Source organism: Aptenodytes patagonicus, chromosome 1, assembly GCF_965638725.1.
Source record: "Aptenodytes patagonicus chromosome 1, bAptPat1.pri.cur, whole genome shotgun sequence".
Classification (NCBI taxonomy): domain Eukaryota; kingdom Metazoa; phylum Chordata; class Aves; order Sphenisciformes; family Spheniscidae; genus Aptenodytes; species Aptenodytes patagonicus.
This window is the reverse complement of record NC_134949.1, coordinates 183,808,128-183,828,744: the sequence shown is the minus strand read 5'-3', so window position 1 is coordinate 183,828,744 and position 20,617 is coordinate 183,808,128. Positions and strand designations below refer to the sequence as shown.

General features: G+C 40.7%; 1 pseudogene; it reads left to right on the top strand.

Annotated features, from left to right (window-relative positions):
• The window catches only part of LOC143160596 (uncharacterized), a 90,986-nt pseudogene extending 70,999 nt beyond the window's left edge, over positions 1-19,987 (top strand).
• Positions 19,988-20,617: the final 630 nt, after the last annotated feature.

The following is a 20,617-nucleotide window of genomic DNA, read 5'->3' as shown; positions in this document are numbered from 1 at the left end:
TAAAATAAAAAAAAATATATATGAAAGAAGAAAAAATCAGAAGCCAAAGGAAAGACAACATGTTGTAAAGGAAACAGTTGATAAAAGACAGCTTCTGGCCACTTGGGAAGACTAAAGGGGAATGGAAGAAGATAAAGGCATTCACTGTTTCTGTTTCTGAGAACAGCAGAAAGAGGAAAGTGAGACTGTCAGTACAGTGGTTTCAGTAAATAAATAAATAATACAACCATGCTGGCAGCAGTCAGGCTAAGTTTGATATGTTAAGCCATTTTAGAGGAGACTGCCACTGAGATTTCCAACCTGCTTTTCTGCCTTACAGAGCTGAGATAACATTTGTTAACCTATTCAAACTTTGGCAGGCTTTTCCAAACCAAAAGGAGCCTGTGAAACTTTAGAATATTACCTGTCACTGCTTGAATGCTCTTCTTCCCATATATTTTTAAACTTTTTTATGTTGATTCTGTGTCTGCAACTCAAGATTATTTCACATGGCAAATCAAGGGAACAATTTGGGTGATGTCATGTAGTCATATAGCACCATTGAAATTACTAAAATGTATTAAACGTACCCATGGAGCTGGCAGATATGACGCAGGACCTGCAGGAGAATCAGGCCATCTGTGAGCAGCAGGTATCAGCCATGTGTGTTAAACTATGGTATCTAAAATGTCACCATGTTCAGGCACTAGAATTAAGAATCTTACTTCACTTTTAGTAAGAATCACGTAGATAACAGATGTTAGCCCCAGTTACTCCCAAAATCTCCCTCAGGATTAGATTTTCTATCCATGCAAATAGTGGCTATGCTAGGATGGCTCTGTGTTTGTACTTTGTGGGCACAAGCAGGGCCAGAAGATAAGCATGCTGCAGTATAGTACTAAGACCATAAGTTGTGCTCAGACAGGGTGTTTGCTGTCTGCAAGGACCTCATAGGAAGAAGATGTCTCTTTACAAAGCTGTTTGGACTTCAGCTCTAAAGCCTGTAAGGCAACCTTTCAGACAGGCATAGTGTACTGATGATGGCATGACTTACCGCATTGCACTGTAGTTTAGGGGTGATATCACAGAAGTTATTAAGGTCACACAGATCCAAGCCACTGGCAGAAGAAAAAAGAAACAGGCCTGAGTTGTGTAAAAGCAGTAGTTCTGTTGCAATTGCTGTTCCTCTGTTTTCTGAGTTAAATATTTCTCAACAAATTGCACATGGTTCAAGATTTCAGCAAGACTCTGCATGCATTCCCATGTACTCCCTTTAATAGAGGAGGGAATGAATTTATTACTAAACAATTTTCCATGTTCAGAACTATATTCAGCAGGTTATGTATAATAAGGAAAAATATGACCCCAAAATAACTAATTAGTTATATATTGTGTCACTCTGATGATGAATATTCTTCTAGAAGAAAGTAATAACATATCAACAGTGTATAACATTTTCAACTGGCAATAGATCTATTTTTGGATCCAAGCATTTTATGTCATCTAGATAATGTTATCATTCAATCTTGATAATCAGATGCAGCCTATTCTGCCCCAGCTACTAATGTCATCAATTTGATATGTCCTTTTTAAAACACTAGCTTTCCCAGGAGAGTTAGAATAATGCCTTTGAAGATTGAATTTGACTGAAAAGTTTAGAATAACAAGAAGAACAGAAAGAAAATCAGAGAAGTTTGCCAAGAGGCTTTCTATCTACACTAGATGAGTTAATGTTCTTCCATCTTCACCGGCAAGTGCTTGAGCCTCACCGCCCAAGCCGCAGAAGGCAAAGGCAGGGACTGGGAGAATGAAGAGATGCCCATTGTGGGAGAACATCAGGTTCAAGACCATCTAAGGCACCTGAAGGTGCACAAGTCCATGGGACCCGATGAGATCCATCCACAGGTCCTGAAAGAACTGGCAGATGAAGTTGCTAAGCCACTATCCATTGTATTTGAGAAGTCGTGGCAGTCTGGTGAAGTTCCACTGACTGGAAAAGGGGAAACATAACGCCCATTTTTAAAAGGGAAAAAAGGAAGACCCGGGGAACTACAGGCCAGTCAGCCTCACACCTGTTCCTGGGAAGATCATGGAACAGATCCTCCTGGAAGCTATGCTAAGGCACATGGAGGACAGGGAGGTGATTTGAGACAGCCAGCATGGCTTCAGCAAGGGCAAGTCCTGCCTGACTAACCTAGTGGCCTTCTAGGATGGAGTGACTACATCAGTGGACACAGGAAGGGCTACAGATGTTGTCTATCTGGACCTCTGTAAGGCCTTTGACACGGTCCCCCACAACATCCTTCTCTCTAAACTGGAGAGGTATGGATTTGATGGGTGGACTGTCCGGTAAAGGGTGAGGAATTGGTTAGATGGTCGCATCCAGACGGTAGTGGTCACTGGCTCAATGTCCAGATGGAGATTGGTGACGAGTGGTGTCCCGCAGGGGTCTCTATTGGGACCGGTACTGTTTAATATCTTCATCAGTGACATAGACAGTGGGATCGAGTGCACCCTCAGCAAGTTTGCAAATGACACCAAGCTGAGTGGTGTGGTCGACACTCCAGAGGGATGGGATGCCATCCAGAGGGACCCAGACAAGCTGGAGAAGTGGGCCCGTGTGAACCTCATGAGGTTTAACAAGGCCAAGTGCAAGATCCTGCACCTGGCTCACAGCAACCCCTGGTATCACTACAGGCTGGGGGATGAAGGGATTGAGAGCAGCCCTGCCGAGAAGGACTTGGGGGTACTGGTGGATGAAAAGCTGGACATGAGCCAGCAATGTGCGCTCGCAGCCCAGAAGGCCAACCGTATCCTGGGCTGCATCCAAAGAAGCATGGCCAGCAGGTGGAGGGAGGTGATTCTGCCCCTCTCCTCTGCTCTGGTGAGACCCCACCTGGAGTACTGTGTCCAGCTCTGGAGCCCTCAGCAGAAGAAAGACATGGACCTGTTGGAGCGGGTCCAGAGGAGGGCCAGTAAAATGATCAGGGGGATGGAACACCTCTCCTTATGAAGAAAAGCTGAGAGAGTTGGGGTTGTTCAGCCTGGAGAAGAGAAGGCTTTGGGGAGACCTTACTGGAGCCTATCAGTACTTAAAGGGGGCTTATAAAAAGGGGCGGCAAACTTTTTATCAGGGCCTGTTGCAACAGGACAGGGGGGAATGGCTTTAAACTAAAGGGGGGTAGATTTAGACTAGATATAAGGAAGACATTTTTTACAATAAGGATGGTGAAACAGTGGAAAAGGTTGCCCAGAGAGGTGGTGGATGCCCCATCCCTGGAAACATTCAAGGTCAGGTTGGATGGGGCTCTGAGCAACCTGGTCTAGTTGAAGATGTCCCTGCCCATGGCACGGGGGTTGGACTAGGTGACCTTTAAAGTTCCCTTCCAACCCAAACTATTCTATGATTCTATGTTTCTATGATTCTAATGTTATTAATATCTTTCTGGAGGTGTGTTATTTGCGCTAACCTAAGCCAGGACCAATCTCAAAATTAACATACAGTCCCCATTTAGTAAACCATAAGGAAAACATCTTTAACAGCACGACTTCAGTCTGAAAGAGTAAAGGAAAAAATTATTCACTAGAATTTTATACTATTCCTTGTCATAACTTAACTTTTGCTTAGCTGTCTATGACTCCTATTCACAAAGAGACTTTGGCACAGAGTTGAATTTACAAACCTGGGTCATTCACTTTGGATCCCTGTAAAACACAAGGAAAGATTTTGATACCTATTATTGTAATCCACAAAGTCTACCTTGATGAATTTGAAACCAAAATAAAACACAGAGAATGTTTTAAACACTCATCCTCAAATGAACATAAGCCAATATTCAGGGAAACTGTGTGGGCTGCATCTGTGCTAGCAAACTAAGCTAGCACCAAGGCAAAGTAACATAGAACAGCCTATGCCGATAGTCTTAAACTCTCTGAATTTCCAAAACAAGAACTAATGCTGAAGTTGCTCCATGGCCCATGCCTACTTCTGAATTATGCCCATAATCAAAACCCATGTCAAAGACCCTTATAAAAGCACAGGAGGATAGATGATCAAATTTCAGTGCCTGAGAAGATTCCCTGCCATTGTTTAATTCATGAGTTTAGAAGTATCTTAGTTACTAGCAGCGCTACAGGCTTGGGGAAGAGTGGCTGGAAAGCTGCCTGGCGGAAAAGGACCTGGGGGTGCTGGTTGACAGCCAGCTGAACATGAGCCGGCAGTGTGCCCAGGCGGCCAAGAAGGCCAATGGCATCCTGGCCTGGATCAGAAAGAGTGTGGCCAGCAGGAGTAGGGAAGTAATCGTGCCCCCGTACTCGGCACTGGTGAGGCTGCACCTCGAATTCTGTGTTCAGTTTTGTGCCCCTCACTACAAGAAGGACGTTGAGGTGTTAGAGCGTGTCCAGAGAAGGGCAACGAGGCTGGTGAGGGGTCTGGAGAAGAAGTCTTATGAAGAGCGGCTGAGGGAACTGGGACTGTTTAGCCTGGAGAAAAGGAGGCTGAGGGGAGACCTCATCGCTCTCTACAACTCCCTGAAAGGAGGTTGTAGCGAGGTGGGTGTTGGTCTCTTCTCCCAAGTAACAAGCGACAGGATGAGAGGAAATGGCCTCAAGTTGCTCCAGGGGAGGTTTAGATTGGATGTAAGGAAAAATGTCTTTACTGAAAGAGTGGTTAAACATTGGAAGAGGCTGCCCAGGGAAGTGGTTGAGTCCCCATCCCTGGAAGTATTTAAAAGACGTGTAGATGAGGCACTTAGGGACATGGTTTAGTGGGCATGGTGGTGTTGGGTCGATGGTTGGACTCGATGATCTTAGAGGTCTTTTCCAACCTCAATGATTCTATGATTCTATGATTCTACTAAAATACTAAATTTCAGTGCTTTTAATTTCGATACCAGGTAATTGTAAGTATAGTCTGAACTCCTATAACAATGAATCCTGTTCTGGAATTAGACATCATGAGTCTTTCAGTCCTTTCTCACATTGTAATGATTGATCTTACTTTACCTAGTGTTCAGCGTGTATGAGCATAGATACCAGGTGTAGTGATCCTGATCACAAGACCATTGTGTATCGAAGAGTAGTGACCACGTAGCAGTTAACCTGAATAAGTCCAGGGCTGTGCTGTGCTGCACTGTACCAGCAATTATGCCACCTGCGAGGCTTTGCCTTTGTCTAAAAGTCCAACAAGAAGTTCTCATGTAAACATCCTATTTGACAGCAGGAATGATAAATGGAGTTGTTTTATTGTAAGAAAATCTAAAACCAGCTCAAAATACCAAAAAGGAGGAGCTTCTCTCCACGGATGGGATCTGCTCAGCATGCCGTGGGTAAATCCACCTGGGGCCTGTCTGAAGCTGCATGAACGCAGGGTTCCCAGCATCTGAAGGGTCATAACGTTTACTCGCTCTCTACATAAGGTTTACTCACTATCTGCGTTCCTATTTTTAGTCTACCTTATTAAAGTGACTAATTTATTAAGTCACTTGTTGTTGGGCCTTTCCCGATCTCTTTCTGAGATCCAGGATGAGTCCTGCACTGTCTCTCACACCACAGCCCCACCCTGGTGCAGAAAACCTTGTTTCATAGTCAAAATTACAGTCTCGACTACATCTCCAGTGAAAAGGACATCAGAAGTATCACAGATATCATTTATATATAAGCATATATATATAGCATTTTACCCCAGCCAAACTGCCTTGACTGAGGGGCTCAGCCGTTCCCTGCGGTGGGTCGGTTGGAGCCGTCTGGAACCGGCTGTGTCCGGCACGGGGCAGCCCCAGCCTCTCCTCACAGAGGCCGCCCCTGCAGCACCCCGCTGCCAGCGCCTGGGCACCTGCACCCAGTGCAGTTGTAAACACCAGTTCCCTCAGCTGCAGTACACACGGCGATGCGCTAGTGGATGTGGCACTCAGGATGGTACATGAGATGCTACCTGATCCTTCACAGGAAAGGGTCACAAACATATTAAGCCTGCAGGAGTGGACTGAGGAAACACGTGGGAACATTTTAAATGTAGATGTGGTTTCCAGTATGGTAAAATTAAAAAAAAAGCTGTGTAAGAAAAAAATTCCAAGTTTTCATGTTATCTATTTCATCTTCCTCTCCTGTGAGACACACTGGCTGGCTGTCAATATCCTCAGAAATATTCCACTGAATATACTTGAGCACCCCAGAAACAGAGGGAACTGTCTGCTGCAAGTTCTGAGCCTGATGGCTCAGCAGGAACAGAAGCAGAATTTTCACAGTCTTTTCCTTTACACCTTTGTATTTATTTCATTGTACTTCCTCCTAGAGACAAATCACATCCCCAGCCAGACAGAAATGACTGATGTCAGGCCTCTGAACACATACATAGATACTTGTTCTGAACCTTTAAAAAACAATCTAAACAATTCTTCTGGAAACCAAGTTGCTTTAATAATATCCTCACACTTCAGAAGGTTTTTTGTATACAGTATCTGTATGTTTCTAAAATTTCCGGTACAAACTACAAATTTAAGAATGTATCTGTGTTGTTATTAACCACTTAAAAAAACTTTTCAGAAATGACCTAAAGTCTTTCTCAGTGTTTGTTATTATGTTGGAAGTGTGTTGTTTATGCAGGAGTAGATGACTTATTCAATGCCTACAGCCCTTAACACATTAGGACAACTAAAGAGGTGCTCTAGAATGCAACACTTGCTATGGGTTGCCTTCTCTTCAGCAGCAATAAAAATAAACTGTAGAAAAAAATATAAAGGACTCAGGAGAATAAAGGTGACACGTTAGCTATTAAATGATTTAGATGTACAGCTCTGATTTCTCTAAGTTTACAGTTGCAGACCTGAAAAAAAAAATTCAGTACAGAAAAAAATTCTGTAAAAAGTAAGTCCTTTATAATAAAGAGTAAATAGGAACTAGATTCCCCCCCCCCCCCCCAAAAGAGAGTTATGGAAGAAGAGAGCCTTAACTAAAGGAAAGGGGGGTTGCTTGTTTTTGTTTGGTTTTGTTTGTTTATTGAGGACGGAAACAGGAATAGAGAAGGTCCATTTCAATGATTTCAATGTCTGAAAGTCCTTTCAAAATGCACAAGTTGTAGAAAGTCAATGGTACTAAAAGATTTTGCAAAATAGTGACAGCTTATAAATTGTTACTGGTTTTAGTATAAAACAGCTTACTTTATGGAATTCAATACTACTTTTCCCCATAATTTTAATTGAAGTATTGATGAATTGAAAGGGCCAGTTTCAGAGCTAAACTTTCCTTACTTTAAACAGCTTGGTATGAGAAAAATATATACATGAATTAAGGCAGCAGTTGCAGGCAAATTAATTATATATATGACTCCATGTGTACAGATTTCATAGTTTTTTCTAAAGCTAAATAATGCTCCTTTGTGTTTTCTCTTAGATGTGAGCAACAAAAAGCACTGGAAAACTGGAATATGGATATAAAAGCAATGCAATAAGTAGTACAGATTGGATTTGAACATAATTACCCTGGGTTTAGGTATATGAGTTTGTTTTAATAATATCAATCCAGTATAAACCAGAAGAGTTCAAAACATGGAATCACCTTTACAAATCCAGTAAGTTTCATCCTTCGTTAAGGTTTTTAGAAGTGACCTTGAATTGTCTGCCAGCAGTTTCCCTTATGTTTCATCAAATTTGAAACTTCTTTCAAATATTTTTTGTAGAAAACCTTCATCCACAAACTTTCTTAATAAAGTTTAGTTATATTTTTTTACTGTCTGCATACAGCATATAAATTTGGTCTGCTGTATACAACCAAGCCTGTATTTTCTTGGTCCCATGACTGAGTGTCATCTGAAGAAATGTTCAGTGAAATACTGATTTCAGCAAACAGAAAGTCTGATACTGATTTTTATACCAAGTAGAGAAAAATATTCAGGACAGTTAGGGTGAGATTCCAAGCATATACTTACAACTGAGCAAGTCAGTTTAGGCTTCTGTATTCAAAGGTGAACAATTAATAAGGAACAATTGATACAGTCTACTTTAGATGCCAAATTTAGGATGAGATGAATTACATCTTGTAAGTACCCATTTTACTGTGAAAGGGTTCTATGCAACTAATCCAAATGTAGGGTATTTATCTGACTTCAAGTTCTGTCATGGTGTTTATTTGGAAAGGCAGAAGCAAATGAAGAGCTACTATCTGCTTTGAGTGTAGCAAACTGTTAATGATTCCTAGAAAAGTTATGTGTCTTTTTAAGGAAGTATTATTAAATGAGGATTTTTATTTCAGGTGCATTTTGAGCAAAGGATTGCATTTTGCATTTGAGCAAAGGATCTTATGCTATTACTAAGAATGATGAGGAGAGCTACAGTTTCAGCCTGTCACTGATGGAACAGGTAGGAGTGGAGACATGACATGCTTCAGGATGTTAATTCTTCCTTCATATTTATATTATATCAAGTTAGGAAGAGGCTGTATAAATGTCTTTTCTCTGTCAGATACTGACTTGGTATGTTCCAGTAAATTATTTCTTTTTCTCTTAAATGGCCTGTGTGCCCATGACTATGAATTTCACAAAGTCATTTTCAAAGGAAATGAAAAATGCTATCAACGTTTAATTTCTTGATCTTTTATTACATTTTGTCTTATAGAAAAGATGTAATAAAAGAAATGTTCACATTTGAGATGGATATGGAGATATTCTCTGACAGCTGCTTTCTACCTTTGTCTTACATGATGCTGGATTCAAACTACTTTATTTACCTGAAATATAGATATCTAAGTCTTAGTTAGTCAGCTTAGATTAATGAACAAAAGTAAGCACATCTAGATGATAGTAGTGATTCATTTTACTTCTCTTAGATGCCTATGTTAATAGGAGATATATCTCCCCCTGGAGGTATGTATTTCTCTGAAGCCACTATGAAGAAAGTTTAAAGTGACTTATTTGGATTTAAATGTTTATCTATGTCGTGGTTTAATCTCAGTCAGCAATTAAGCACCACGCAGCCGCTCGCTCACTCCCCCCCCCCCCCCGGTGGGATGGGGGAGAGAATTGGAAGAGCACAAGTTAGAAAGACTCGTGGGTTGAGATAAAAACAGTTTAATAATTGAAATAAAATTATAATAATAATATGATAATAATAATAATAATAATACACAAAACAAGTGATGCACAGTACAATTGCTCACCACCCGCTGACCGATGCCCAGCCAGTCCCCGAGCAGCGGCCCCCCCGGCCAGCTTACCCAGTTTATGTACTGAGCATGACGTCACATGGTGTGGAATTTCCCTTTGGCCAGTTTGGCTGTGCCCCCTCCCAGCTTCTTGTGCACCTCCAGCCTTCTCAGTCGGTAGAGCATGGGAAGCTGAAAAGTCCTTGGCTAGTGTAAGCATTACCTAGCAACAACTAAAACATCGGTGCGTTATCAACTTTGTTCTCATCCTAAATCCAAAACACTGTACCAGCTACTAGGAAGGAAATTAACTCTATCCCTGCCGAAACCAGGACAATATCCACCCCTTATTCTATACCATCTGCATCATGCTCAAGTCTCACATTTTCCAGTACATTTTCATTAATCACCACCCCCTTTTATATATATATATACACACATACACAGATATCATTTCCTTCATCTGTGGGCCATCCCTCTAAAATGTTCGGTGAGTTCATTTAGTCCATGACTTCAGGCTCCATCTGTCATAATAATCTTTCAGGGCAGGAAAAATGGAGATGGTATGTGGTGTTGGATTGTTCCATGTTGAAGTCAGTTCTGGTACCATCATCACTGTGCTTTGCTTGGTTTCACTGAAGTTATTCTTCATTAGTCTGGGTGATTCTTATTGTAATAACATTAGTATGGCATATAATATTATTAGTATTATTAGTATATCTGTGTATTATTAGTATAACTATTATAACTATAATTAGTACTTAACATCACATAATTCAGATCATTGGCTATTCTCACCCAAAATCAAATCCCCTTGAGGCACACATCGGACCTCCCCATCCTTCCGCATTATCCACCAAGTGCACCCAGGTCCTTGAGCAAAAGCAATCCCACAGATGGGTCTGCCTCTGCCCGAGGCAGGAATAACCCAGACTGTCTTCCCCAGCATATTTTTTATGTGCACTACAGGGACTTTATTCCCATCTACAGTACGTAAAAGTTCTGACTGGGCAGGGCCTGCTCGATTGGCAGATCCCCTAGTGTTGACTAACCAGGTGGCCTTTGCTAAATGCGTATCCCAATGTTTGAATGTCCCGCCACCCATTGCTCTCAGCGTAGTCTTTAACAGTCCATTGTATCGTTCAATTTTCCCAGAGGCTGGTGCATGATAGGGGATGTGATACACCCACTCAATGCCGTGCTCTTTGGCCCAGGTGTCTATGAGGTTGTTTCGGAAATGAGTCCCATTGTCTGACTCAATTCTTTCTGGGGTGCCATGTTGCCATAGGACTTGCTTTTCAAGGCCCAGGATAGTGTTCCGGGCAGTGGCATGGGACACGGGATATGTTTCCAGCCATCCGGTGGTTGCCTCCACCATTGTAAGCACGTGGCGCTTGCCTTGGCGGGTTTGTGGGAGTGTGATATAATTGATCTGCCAGGCCCCCCCATATTTATATTTCAACCATCATCCTCCATACCAAAGAGGCTTTAACCGCTTGGCTTGCTTGATTGCAGCGCATGTTTCGCATTCATGGATAACCTGCGCAATAGTGTCCATGGTCAAGTCCACCCGTCGATCACGAGCCCATCTGTATGTTGCATCTCTTCCTTGGTGACCTGAGGTGTCATGGGCCCACCGAGCTAGAAATAATTCACCCTGATGTTGCCAGTCCAGATCCACCTGAGCCACTTCAATCTTAGCAGCCTGATCCACCTGCTGGTTGTTTGGATGTTCTTCAGTGGCCCGACTCTTGGGTACGTGAGCATCAACGTGACGGACTTTTACAACCAGGTTCTCCACCCGGGCAGCAATATCTTGCCACAATGCGGCAGCCCAGATGGGTTTGCCTCTGCGCTGCCAGTTGCTCTGCTTCCATTGCTGCAACCACCCCCACAGGGCATTTGCCACCATCCATGAGTCAGTATAGAGATAGAGCACTGGCCACTTTTCTCGATCAGCAATGTCTAAAGCCAGCTGGATGGCCTTTACTTCTGCAAATTGGCTCGATTCACCTTCTCCTTCAGCCGTTTCTACAGCTTGTCGCATAGGACTCCATACAGCAGCTTTCCACCTCCGATGCTTTCCCACAAGACGACAGGACCCATCAGTGAACAGGGCATATTGCTTCTCATTTTCTGGTAGTTCATTGTACATTGGGGCCTCTTCAGCACGCGTTACCTCCTCCTCTTGCGATATTCCAAAATCTTTGCCCTCTGGCCAATCCATGATCACTTCCAGGATTCCTGGGCGACTGGGGTTTCCTATTTGAGCCCGTTGTGTGATTAGTGCGACCCACTTACTCCATGTAGCATCAGTTGCATGATGTGTACAGGAGACATCAGAATTTAGGTGGGATGAATTTCACTCTGTGTGAGATGAAAATAAAAAAAATCGACATGAAACCACCTAATTTGTCATTTATAATCATATTTATATATATTACATTGTGTATATATATAAAATAGTATATATAAGAACATATAGACATGTATATATGACATATATAGTTTGCAGTTAGCAACTAGGAAGATAAATTTATTATCTGTTATTATTTAGGAAGATAAATAGATGTCTTTTCCATAATTAATCACGTTATAGTACAGCTAAATTCTTTTAATATTCCTTGCTCTAAAACAACTCTATGGGTGATGACATGAATATGAATTTCCAACAGAATAACACCTGTCCAATACAACCAGTGGCTTTAAAATACATATTTTTCACAGCTGTGATTACTCACAGTTACGCTCAGTCAGTTTGTGTTTTTCAATGGAGAAAGCTGGCTTTTAGAAGCAGACTCTACTGAGCAGACTGTACAGGTGTGCTAGCAGATATACATGTTAGGTTATGTGGTAAGAGCTTGTCTGCACACCCACAACAGAGCACAGAAAGACAATAGCGGGAGGGAGAGCCAAATAATACTCTGCTCTGGCTACTGTCTGGCCCATCACGGGAGCCATCAGCCCATCAAAGGCCCATCTCCACAGACTGCAGGGGCACTGTGGCAGGCAGGAACCCAATTTAAGGACTCAGAGGAAGGAACACCTTGTCTGGCCCTGTCCCAAGGCTGTCCTAGGAGAGCCTCAGGCCCCATGTTCATGTGTGAAACCTACTAAGATAAGACAATGTTGGAGCTCCTTTTGGACTGAGGTGGGTTACTGCCCGGGGGTGTGGGACACATTATGGCTGCAGGGGGAGAGCATTTCAGGAGTGCACAGGACTTATTATGGGATGTTTTGAGGAGGAACCAAAGGAAGGAAAATGGATTTAGGTGACTTGGGGAGGAACAAAGGTGGGAAAATAAATGCATAAGGGGGTAAAAAGGGCCAAATCATGTGTCAATAGTTTGCTCGTCAGTACACATGTCTGACCACACCCTGCACCTGGTCAGCACAGCCTGCCCTATTTATTTATTAAATTCCTTTCTAACAGAAATGGGGTATGGGGGGTCTTAGTGTAGCAAATGGAGTAAGACTAGAGGTTGGAGAGCCCATGTATCCATAGTACCAGTGACTAGAGAGGCTGGACTGAGTAGACTTAACTGTCAGCCACTGGAGCAGGACCTCGGGTCATAAAGCCCCTGTGTTAATGATGCCAGCACCTATACAGAACATGGGCGTGCAAGTGAGCGTGTGATCGTTAGCCAACATCATGCTGTACTAGCCAGCAAGTAGGTAAAGTGGCCTGGGAGACGGGGGGTGTGTGTATCTCCAAGAGCAAGACCATGTGAGACTGACTAGTGGGGGACCAGCAGAGTCCTGACCGGGGGGGGGGGGGGGGGGGGGGGGTGTCTGTACTAGCAACTCGAGTGGGACTATGGCCTCAGGGGTTCATATGTCCAAATGCCAGCAACCAGTGAGACTGGGATCCAGGGGCAGCTACTGAGATGACTGTGTTTCAGCCCAGCTGCTGGAGGCAACCACCTTGTGCATATGTGTATAGATAGATATATTCTCACTAGCAGACCATCCTGCTCAGCCAAGGAAGGGAGCAAGATGAGGCTGCTGGTGGTGTCTGTGTTTGTATGAGTGCTGAATGTGTCTGTCTGTCTTGATCTGTGCAGTCAGCCATATATATATATATATATATGTGGTGAACATGTGTGCTCTACATGCATGTGCCTCGCATGCCTCTACATACATGCTTAGCCTCGCTACAAGTTGCACCTGGGAGCATGGAGCTGCAGCAGCCTCACCTCTGTCAGGTCATTGGATCTGGCCCAGTATTTTTCCCTTACAATACACACTTGCCTACATATGTGGCTCTGAAGTCCAGCTCTGCCCCACATCTGACTGCTCAGATACAACCAGGTGAAAGCACAGGAATGCTATTAGAAGAAATGCCCAGGTAAACATCCACAGCTGTAGCCCTTCACTGGTGGATCGACTGTTCTTTCTTAGAACTTAGGGTATGCAGCATTTCTTCAGTTTTCTAGGTAAATAAAGCGAGAATGAAGCATAATGAAGCATGACTCAGCCTTTCTGACATATTAACAACATTGCCCTGTATTGTGTTTCCACATGTTGGCCTCAAGTTGCGCCTCAAGAAATGGCCTCAAGTTGTGCCAGGGGAGGTTTAGATTGGACGTGAGGAAAAATGTCTTTACTGAAAGAGTGGTTAAACATTGGAAGAGGCTGCCCAGGGAAGTGGTGGAGTCCCCATCCCTGGAGGTATTTAAAAGACGTGTAGATGCGGCACTTAGGGACATGGTTTAGTGGGCATGGTGGTGTTGGGTTGACGGTTGGACTCGATGATCTTAGAGGTCTTTTCCAACCTCAATGATTCTATGATTCTAATATTATCTCAGTACTTATGAATAATAAAAATAGGCATGATTCCAATGTAACTGACATTAATTCAATTACTACTGTTGTTCAAATTCAAGTTAGGAACTCAGAAAACTAACTATGATGTGTTTCTTTTTGTGTTAAGTGGACATGCAGGGATATAGCAGTCTGGGTTTAAGGCCTTTAAAGTTTACAGACACTAAATAGAAGAATAAATATTTGATAGAAGCCAAATGATTGGTGGGCAGAAAATACGTTGTATTACCCTCTCACTTTTTCCTTCTACTGAAATAGCTTCCTCTCTCCCTTCCTCAACTCATTCTTTCTCGTTCTTTCTCTCTTACCCCTCTCACTCTTTTCTCTCTCATATTGAGTGGCTATATAAAGGCAGAAAGAGGGAGGGAGGGAGGAGAGAGACAAAGTAGGAAAAGAAGGGCTTTCAGCAATGCATGAAACAGACAGATACTACTTTTACTGCTGTTAATATTGTCCATGATTCGTTCTTTTAAAACAGTCTTATTAGGAAGCCATGACTGCCGTGGTTCCTGGTTATTGTCTGAGATATCCTAACTGCTTTCAGGATCTGACATTAAACTCCGTATTTCTTCCTCCGTCTTATACAGCTGAGAAGGCATGGGATGCAAACTCCATGGTTTGCATGGTTATTGCCAATGGAATCACTGATCTCAAATGTCATGTTTCAAAGGAGGAAAAACACTCATGAATGAAGCAATGCACTCTTAGAAAGTGAATCAGCATTCAGGAACATTCCTCACTGCTATAAACTCAAATAACGGATATCCATAAAAAAGAAAGTGAAAGAAGAGCAGTGTTTTCTAGTGTTTCTAAACAAAACCAAAGCAAAACAGCTGACTGGAGATTTACGTTTGAATTTACAAACTGTGGAATTTACGGTCACTAAATATTTAACGTTTTTATGGTTTACAGCTGTGTTTAAATAAATCCATCTAATTATATTGAAGGCTGCATTGTAATCACAGGCTAATCCCATTTGCCTGCCCAGAACATGATAACAACGAGCTCCATTGGGTTATTAAGATTTACAAATGGAGCGCATTTTGCATTTATCCTAGGGTTCCTTTCTTTCTTTCTTCCCCCCCCCCCCCAAGTGTGATTGGCTTTCTGCTTCAAAAGAATCATGTTTATGACCTTAAAACAAAAGTAAGAGAGACAGATAAGTCAATTATTGACACTTTCCCACAAAGACCAGACCATCTGGACACTTTGTATTTGTAACAGGTGTTTCTGGGACTTAGAGCCTAATTCTGGCCCAGATTCTGTTCTGTATGGGTGACTCCATCACTGTGTGCGACTGCATATTGCATTAATTGAAGGCACTCAAAAAGGCCAAGTACAGTAATTAGTCAGTTGGTCATGCAGAAAAGAGACTAGTGGCTTAGTGCCACTGAATGTTGAATGCACAGATGTACAGCACCATCAACTTTTGCTCTCTGCGGTACTGTGCTAATCTCTGGCAGGTAGAGCAAAGATCTGTCTTAGTCCAGGTTTTCAGTCTCTTGGAAGTAACAGCTTCCACTTGGGGGAGAAAATCATGAGTTTGAACGACCTAAAAAAGAGGCCACATCAGCATAAAATTGTCAGAATAGTAAAAGTGCCAGATGGGCCAAATATGCTAGTTAGGTTTTTTGGTTCCAGACTGAGTTTTTAGGTTTATCCAACAGCAAATGACATATGTAATAGAAGCTATGAAATGTGTGCGATTTCAATTTTAGAAGCTTACTTTTTTGAACTATGCTGTCTTTCTTTGCACATACTTGATTTATTTGTAGGTCTAGCTATTCTGAGGTAGTGGTCAGAGATTGATCAGAATTGTTAGCTAGTGTCACCTGAAAAGTTAAGAATACACCTGCTGGGCTACTCATTTCCACTGAGCAGTACAGCTAAATGTGGGTGGTGGGGGCATTCAAAAAGGATGTAAGTGAAACTGGTTTGTATTTGCGTTTTTGCCTGGCTTACAGCAGGAACTCAAAACTTTTTTCTGCATCTTTCGTGCATGCCATGTATGCTGTTGTGCTATACATCCACTCAGAGTGGGTTTCATAAAAAAGTCTGGATTGTTGCATTTCACTGTAATGTAAAATTTCTAGACTAAACCTTTATTTTGAAAAAAGTAATTTTTACTTTCTGGTCAGAACAACCAGAACTAAGAACTGGTAAATTGAAATCATAGTTTGCTTAGGCCATTATTTTCACTATTATATTAGGTCTTACATACATTGTCCCCTTGAAATCAGCATTTGCACCTTACATCGCAGTGATATACTCCCATTGCCTTCACTCACAGTGCTCACTACAAGGATTATTTATGATAGTAAAATATAGTGTCTGAAAGATTATAAAAACTGGTTTTAATATTTTTATTTGAGTTATCTTAGAATTCTGTTGTATTTCATATCTCCTATGATTAACAAACAACAGTGTGATCATACAGGTATCATACAAGAATGTTCAAGAAAAACCTTTAAAAAAGGTTTTAAACCCCCTTTTTTAAGTTTTAAAAAATGTTTCAAGCTAGCCTTAATTTCTATATTTTCCAATAAATATTGTTAATTCGTGGTATACCTAATATTTTAGTAATTTTGTTTCATTAATGGGAAAATAATGTTAAGAATTTCTAGTGGAGTAAATCGTTATTGGTGTAATTATAGCTGTATTGTTTTACTCCAACTATGAACTGGGTTCATAAAATTCCCTCTTTTTTAAGCTCAGATTATCCTTTCTTTTCCTATGCAGGGTTCTGAGAAATCAGGGGTGTAAAACCCAGGAGATCTTGAGGAGGAAATATTGCCTTATTCTTTGTCACTTGTTGAAATTGACAGCTTTTTCCTACTACTTATATTCCTAAATTATAAAAGGAAGTGGCCTCCATGTCAAAGTGACCAGTGTTACTTTAACTTCACATTTTAACACAAAAACACCTGCAACAGGTACTGACTTACCTGAACTATTTTTGCTTAATCACAATGACATTTTTAAGGGAGCAGAAGAGAAAATTAACTGAGCTATAATGTTCAGACTTATATTGGTGATAAGCGTGGAAGAAATAAGATTTAAATTGTACCTGGGGAACTAAAGTGAGGAAAAGGACTGGGAAAGATACATGAACCCAAGATACTGATCTTGTTTGATATTATAAGTTTCAGTATTACTCATGTGCTTTGCCTATTTAATTTGCGTGAGCAGGCAAGAGAATCAAATATCCTGGAGAAAAGGATTCAGAGGGCTGATCATCCTGCAAAATTTTCAGTGGGAGTTGTGTATATTCATCTTCTGGGATTACTGAGCATTTTACACGGCATATTTCAGTTCCCTACCTAATTAACATACAGAACAGAGCTGAGAGACAGCACAAAGAGATGATGTGATGTGTGCAGTGATTTAAACAAAATTATCAAATCTCATTTTAAGCTCACTGGACTTGAAGGTGCCTCACCCACCTCTTTTTTTTAATATCCTGAGCACACAATGTATAACTAAAAAAACCATATTGGTTACTTCGATCGGATAACAAATATTGGAAGCAGGTTTATACTTTAGTTGGAATACAGTATTCCTCTGCCCCCAAAAATTCACAGAGTGGACAAGTTACTGGTGTAATCTAAGATGTGCATGTGTCTTAAGTAATTCATCCTCTTATTCCAACAAAGCAAAATGGTTGCCATAGAATGCATGGATTTTGTTCGAGTTGCAAAACAGGAATGTTGTCTGTGGGGCAATGAAGATTGCAAGCAGCCTACCATCATGCTCTTTTATTATTTAATTCACGCTTTCCATGTACATTTGCTAAATTTACTCAAACATTTGTAATTCCAAATACTAATCCTAGTTTAATTTTTGTAATATAAACCCCATATATTGTTTCATCTATGGAATTTCTGTAATTTAGAAATAACTCCAAATACAGTTACCCCAAATTTGTGCCAAGGTAGCTAGGAATAAAAGCTCACTTTCAGAGTCTTTGTAAGAAAATATTTCATGGCAGCCATCAATACAAGCGGCAAGAACTATTCAGCTAGCTGGACAATAATGTTTTGAACGAATATAATGGATGAAGAAACATGAAAAAATATTGAGAAATACAAAGACAGTCTTTCTAGACAATCCTAACCCTACAAATATTTATGCTTACACTCAGATGGTCACAACTTTCATGATCACCAGTGCCATTCATTGTTGTGTCACTGATGCTATGCGTTTTGAAATTACATCATTGAGAATAGCCTCACCTGACAGTTCTGCCATGAGCTGCCAGATGGCAGACTGATTCAAGGATAACACAACAGTAAGTACTGTGTGATTTCCTTAATTTATCATAGTTTTCCTGCTGGATACTCCACAGATATAATACAGTTTCTCTGAACACAGGGGAGTTTCTTTGTTATATACATATACATGTATATGTATTTAGCTGAATATATGAATTATATGATTAAATGGCATAGTGGCTAATTGTTTAATGCTTCCTAGCAAACACCAGGCATATATCCAAAACAAGTCTGATATTACAATATTGTCCTATGTATAGAAATTAAGCTCCTAAAAATCCTACTTAGCCTGTACTTTTACTCCAATTTAAACAATGTAACATTCTCCCAGCAGGGTAGAATAAGGAATAAACAATAAAAAGTGTTTAATTGCACCTTATCTCAGTTATATAATAGAATCTGAAGAGAGGAGTTCATCAGCTCTACCTTTGAAAGGGTTATAGATATTTTTTGTCACTTTATATACACATATTATTGGTCTTTGTTTCTCTGAAAGATAAGGTAAGCTCAAATTCAAGACCGTCCCTGGTCTGGATCAAGATAGTTATAATAGAAACAGCATTAACAGTAAATTCAAGTATAAGTAAGGTGACAGTTCTAGAAAACTAAATACTTAATCACACAGTAAAAAAAAAAAAAAAAAAAAAGAAAGAAAAAAGGTAAAAAAGAAAAGCAAAGAAAATTACAACTAAAGATATATATTAACAATCTGGATTCCTCCATGAATGCATATCACCTTGCTATATGTCCATGAGAAAGATTGCCAAAGTTTTAAGACTCTGAAAGGAAATATCCCTTCTTTTTTCTTCATTATAATTAACTCAGCCTTGTGAAATTTAATTTGTTGTATACTTCAGCACATACAAAAATATACAATATTTGTCAAATATCAGTATTGTTTTACCATTATTTTTATTTCACATTTAGTGCTATATTTATTTATTTACTTATTTATATGTTATTCTGAGTAGGGTCTTATGGACACTTAACCTCTATTCTCAGTTCCATGACTACTGAATACGAAAGATGGAATCACCCATCTGGACCATAGAACAGTCCCTTAGTGGTGCCGCTAAGTGACAAAAAGTCTGACTCAAAGGATGAAAACTCTTTAAGGAAGATCAGCAATTTATCTCTGTTGCCCCCATCTGCCATCTCCTCTCACATGACACAATTTAACCAAACACTGGAAGGAGAATCGGGCCCTTCGAGAAGAGAATCAAAACCTTCAGCAACAGAACAGAGCTTTTTGTATGGAGAACAAAGCCTATTATCGGGAGAATCAAAGTATCCAAAGACAGAACAAAGTCCTTTGGGAAGAGAATAAAATCCCTCAAGAGAAGCATAGGGACTCTTCAGAGGAAACAAAGCACCTTGAGAAAGAGCAAAAGGCCTTCCAACAGCAAAATAAAGCCCTCAGAGAAGAGATTAAGGCTCTCAAAGGACAAGAAAGAGCACTTGCAATGGAGGAAAAAGCTCTTCAGCAAGAGATTTTAGCTTTATGGGAGGAAGACAAGGCCTTCAAGATGCAGCTCAAGGCTCTTAAAAAGGACAACAAAGCCATTCAGGAAGAGGAGAAAGCTCTTTGTGAGGAAAAAAAAGCCCTCAGTGAGGAGAAATTTGCCCTCCAAGAGGAGAACAGGGCCCTTCAAGATGAGAAAAAGGCCCTACAAAGTCAGGAGAAAGCTCTCCAAGAAAAGCACAAAGTCCTCCATGAATGGAATAAGATACTTCAAGAGGAGGAATAAAGCAATATAGGTAAAGAATCAGATGCTTAGGGAGATTTAACAGAAGAAGTAAAGAGTTTACAAAGACTATTGTTAACCAGATATTACGGTCTAGTCTTCATAACAGAACATCAGCAGCAACTAATGGATAAAACCAGGCATAAAATAGTCTGTTAGGCTAGTGCAAAAGCCTAGGAAGTTTGAAAGTGCTGAAACATGGGTGTTGATATCTTGGATCCCTGAAGCCCAATAAATTACTGCTGGCAATATATCAAATATCTGCAGATGTCTGCTTTATTGAGATATTCAATACCACAGAAAACAAGTTTCTTATTATAGTATTTCAAAGTTTAGATTAACAATGTTTTTACTATAGAATATTGGAGTATATTAATAGAAAATGGATTCTGATGTAATAAACACTAAAGTCATATACAAGTGATACTGCATCAGACTTCCACTTTTTACATCTACAAATGTAAAAAAAATGTTTCTGAAAATAGTTGGTATGAAACGCTTTCAGAATATGTTAATGAATCCTTTGCCTCAGAGATTTTCCTTCAAAGATCCAGTTTTAACATGAGTTTTGAGAAAAAAATTCAGTACGTTTATGCTACTAAAGAAAGAAGATCAGGAAGCAAGCTTGAATGCTGTCTTCCTGGACCATCCACAGTGCTACTT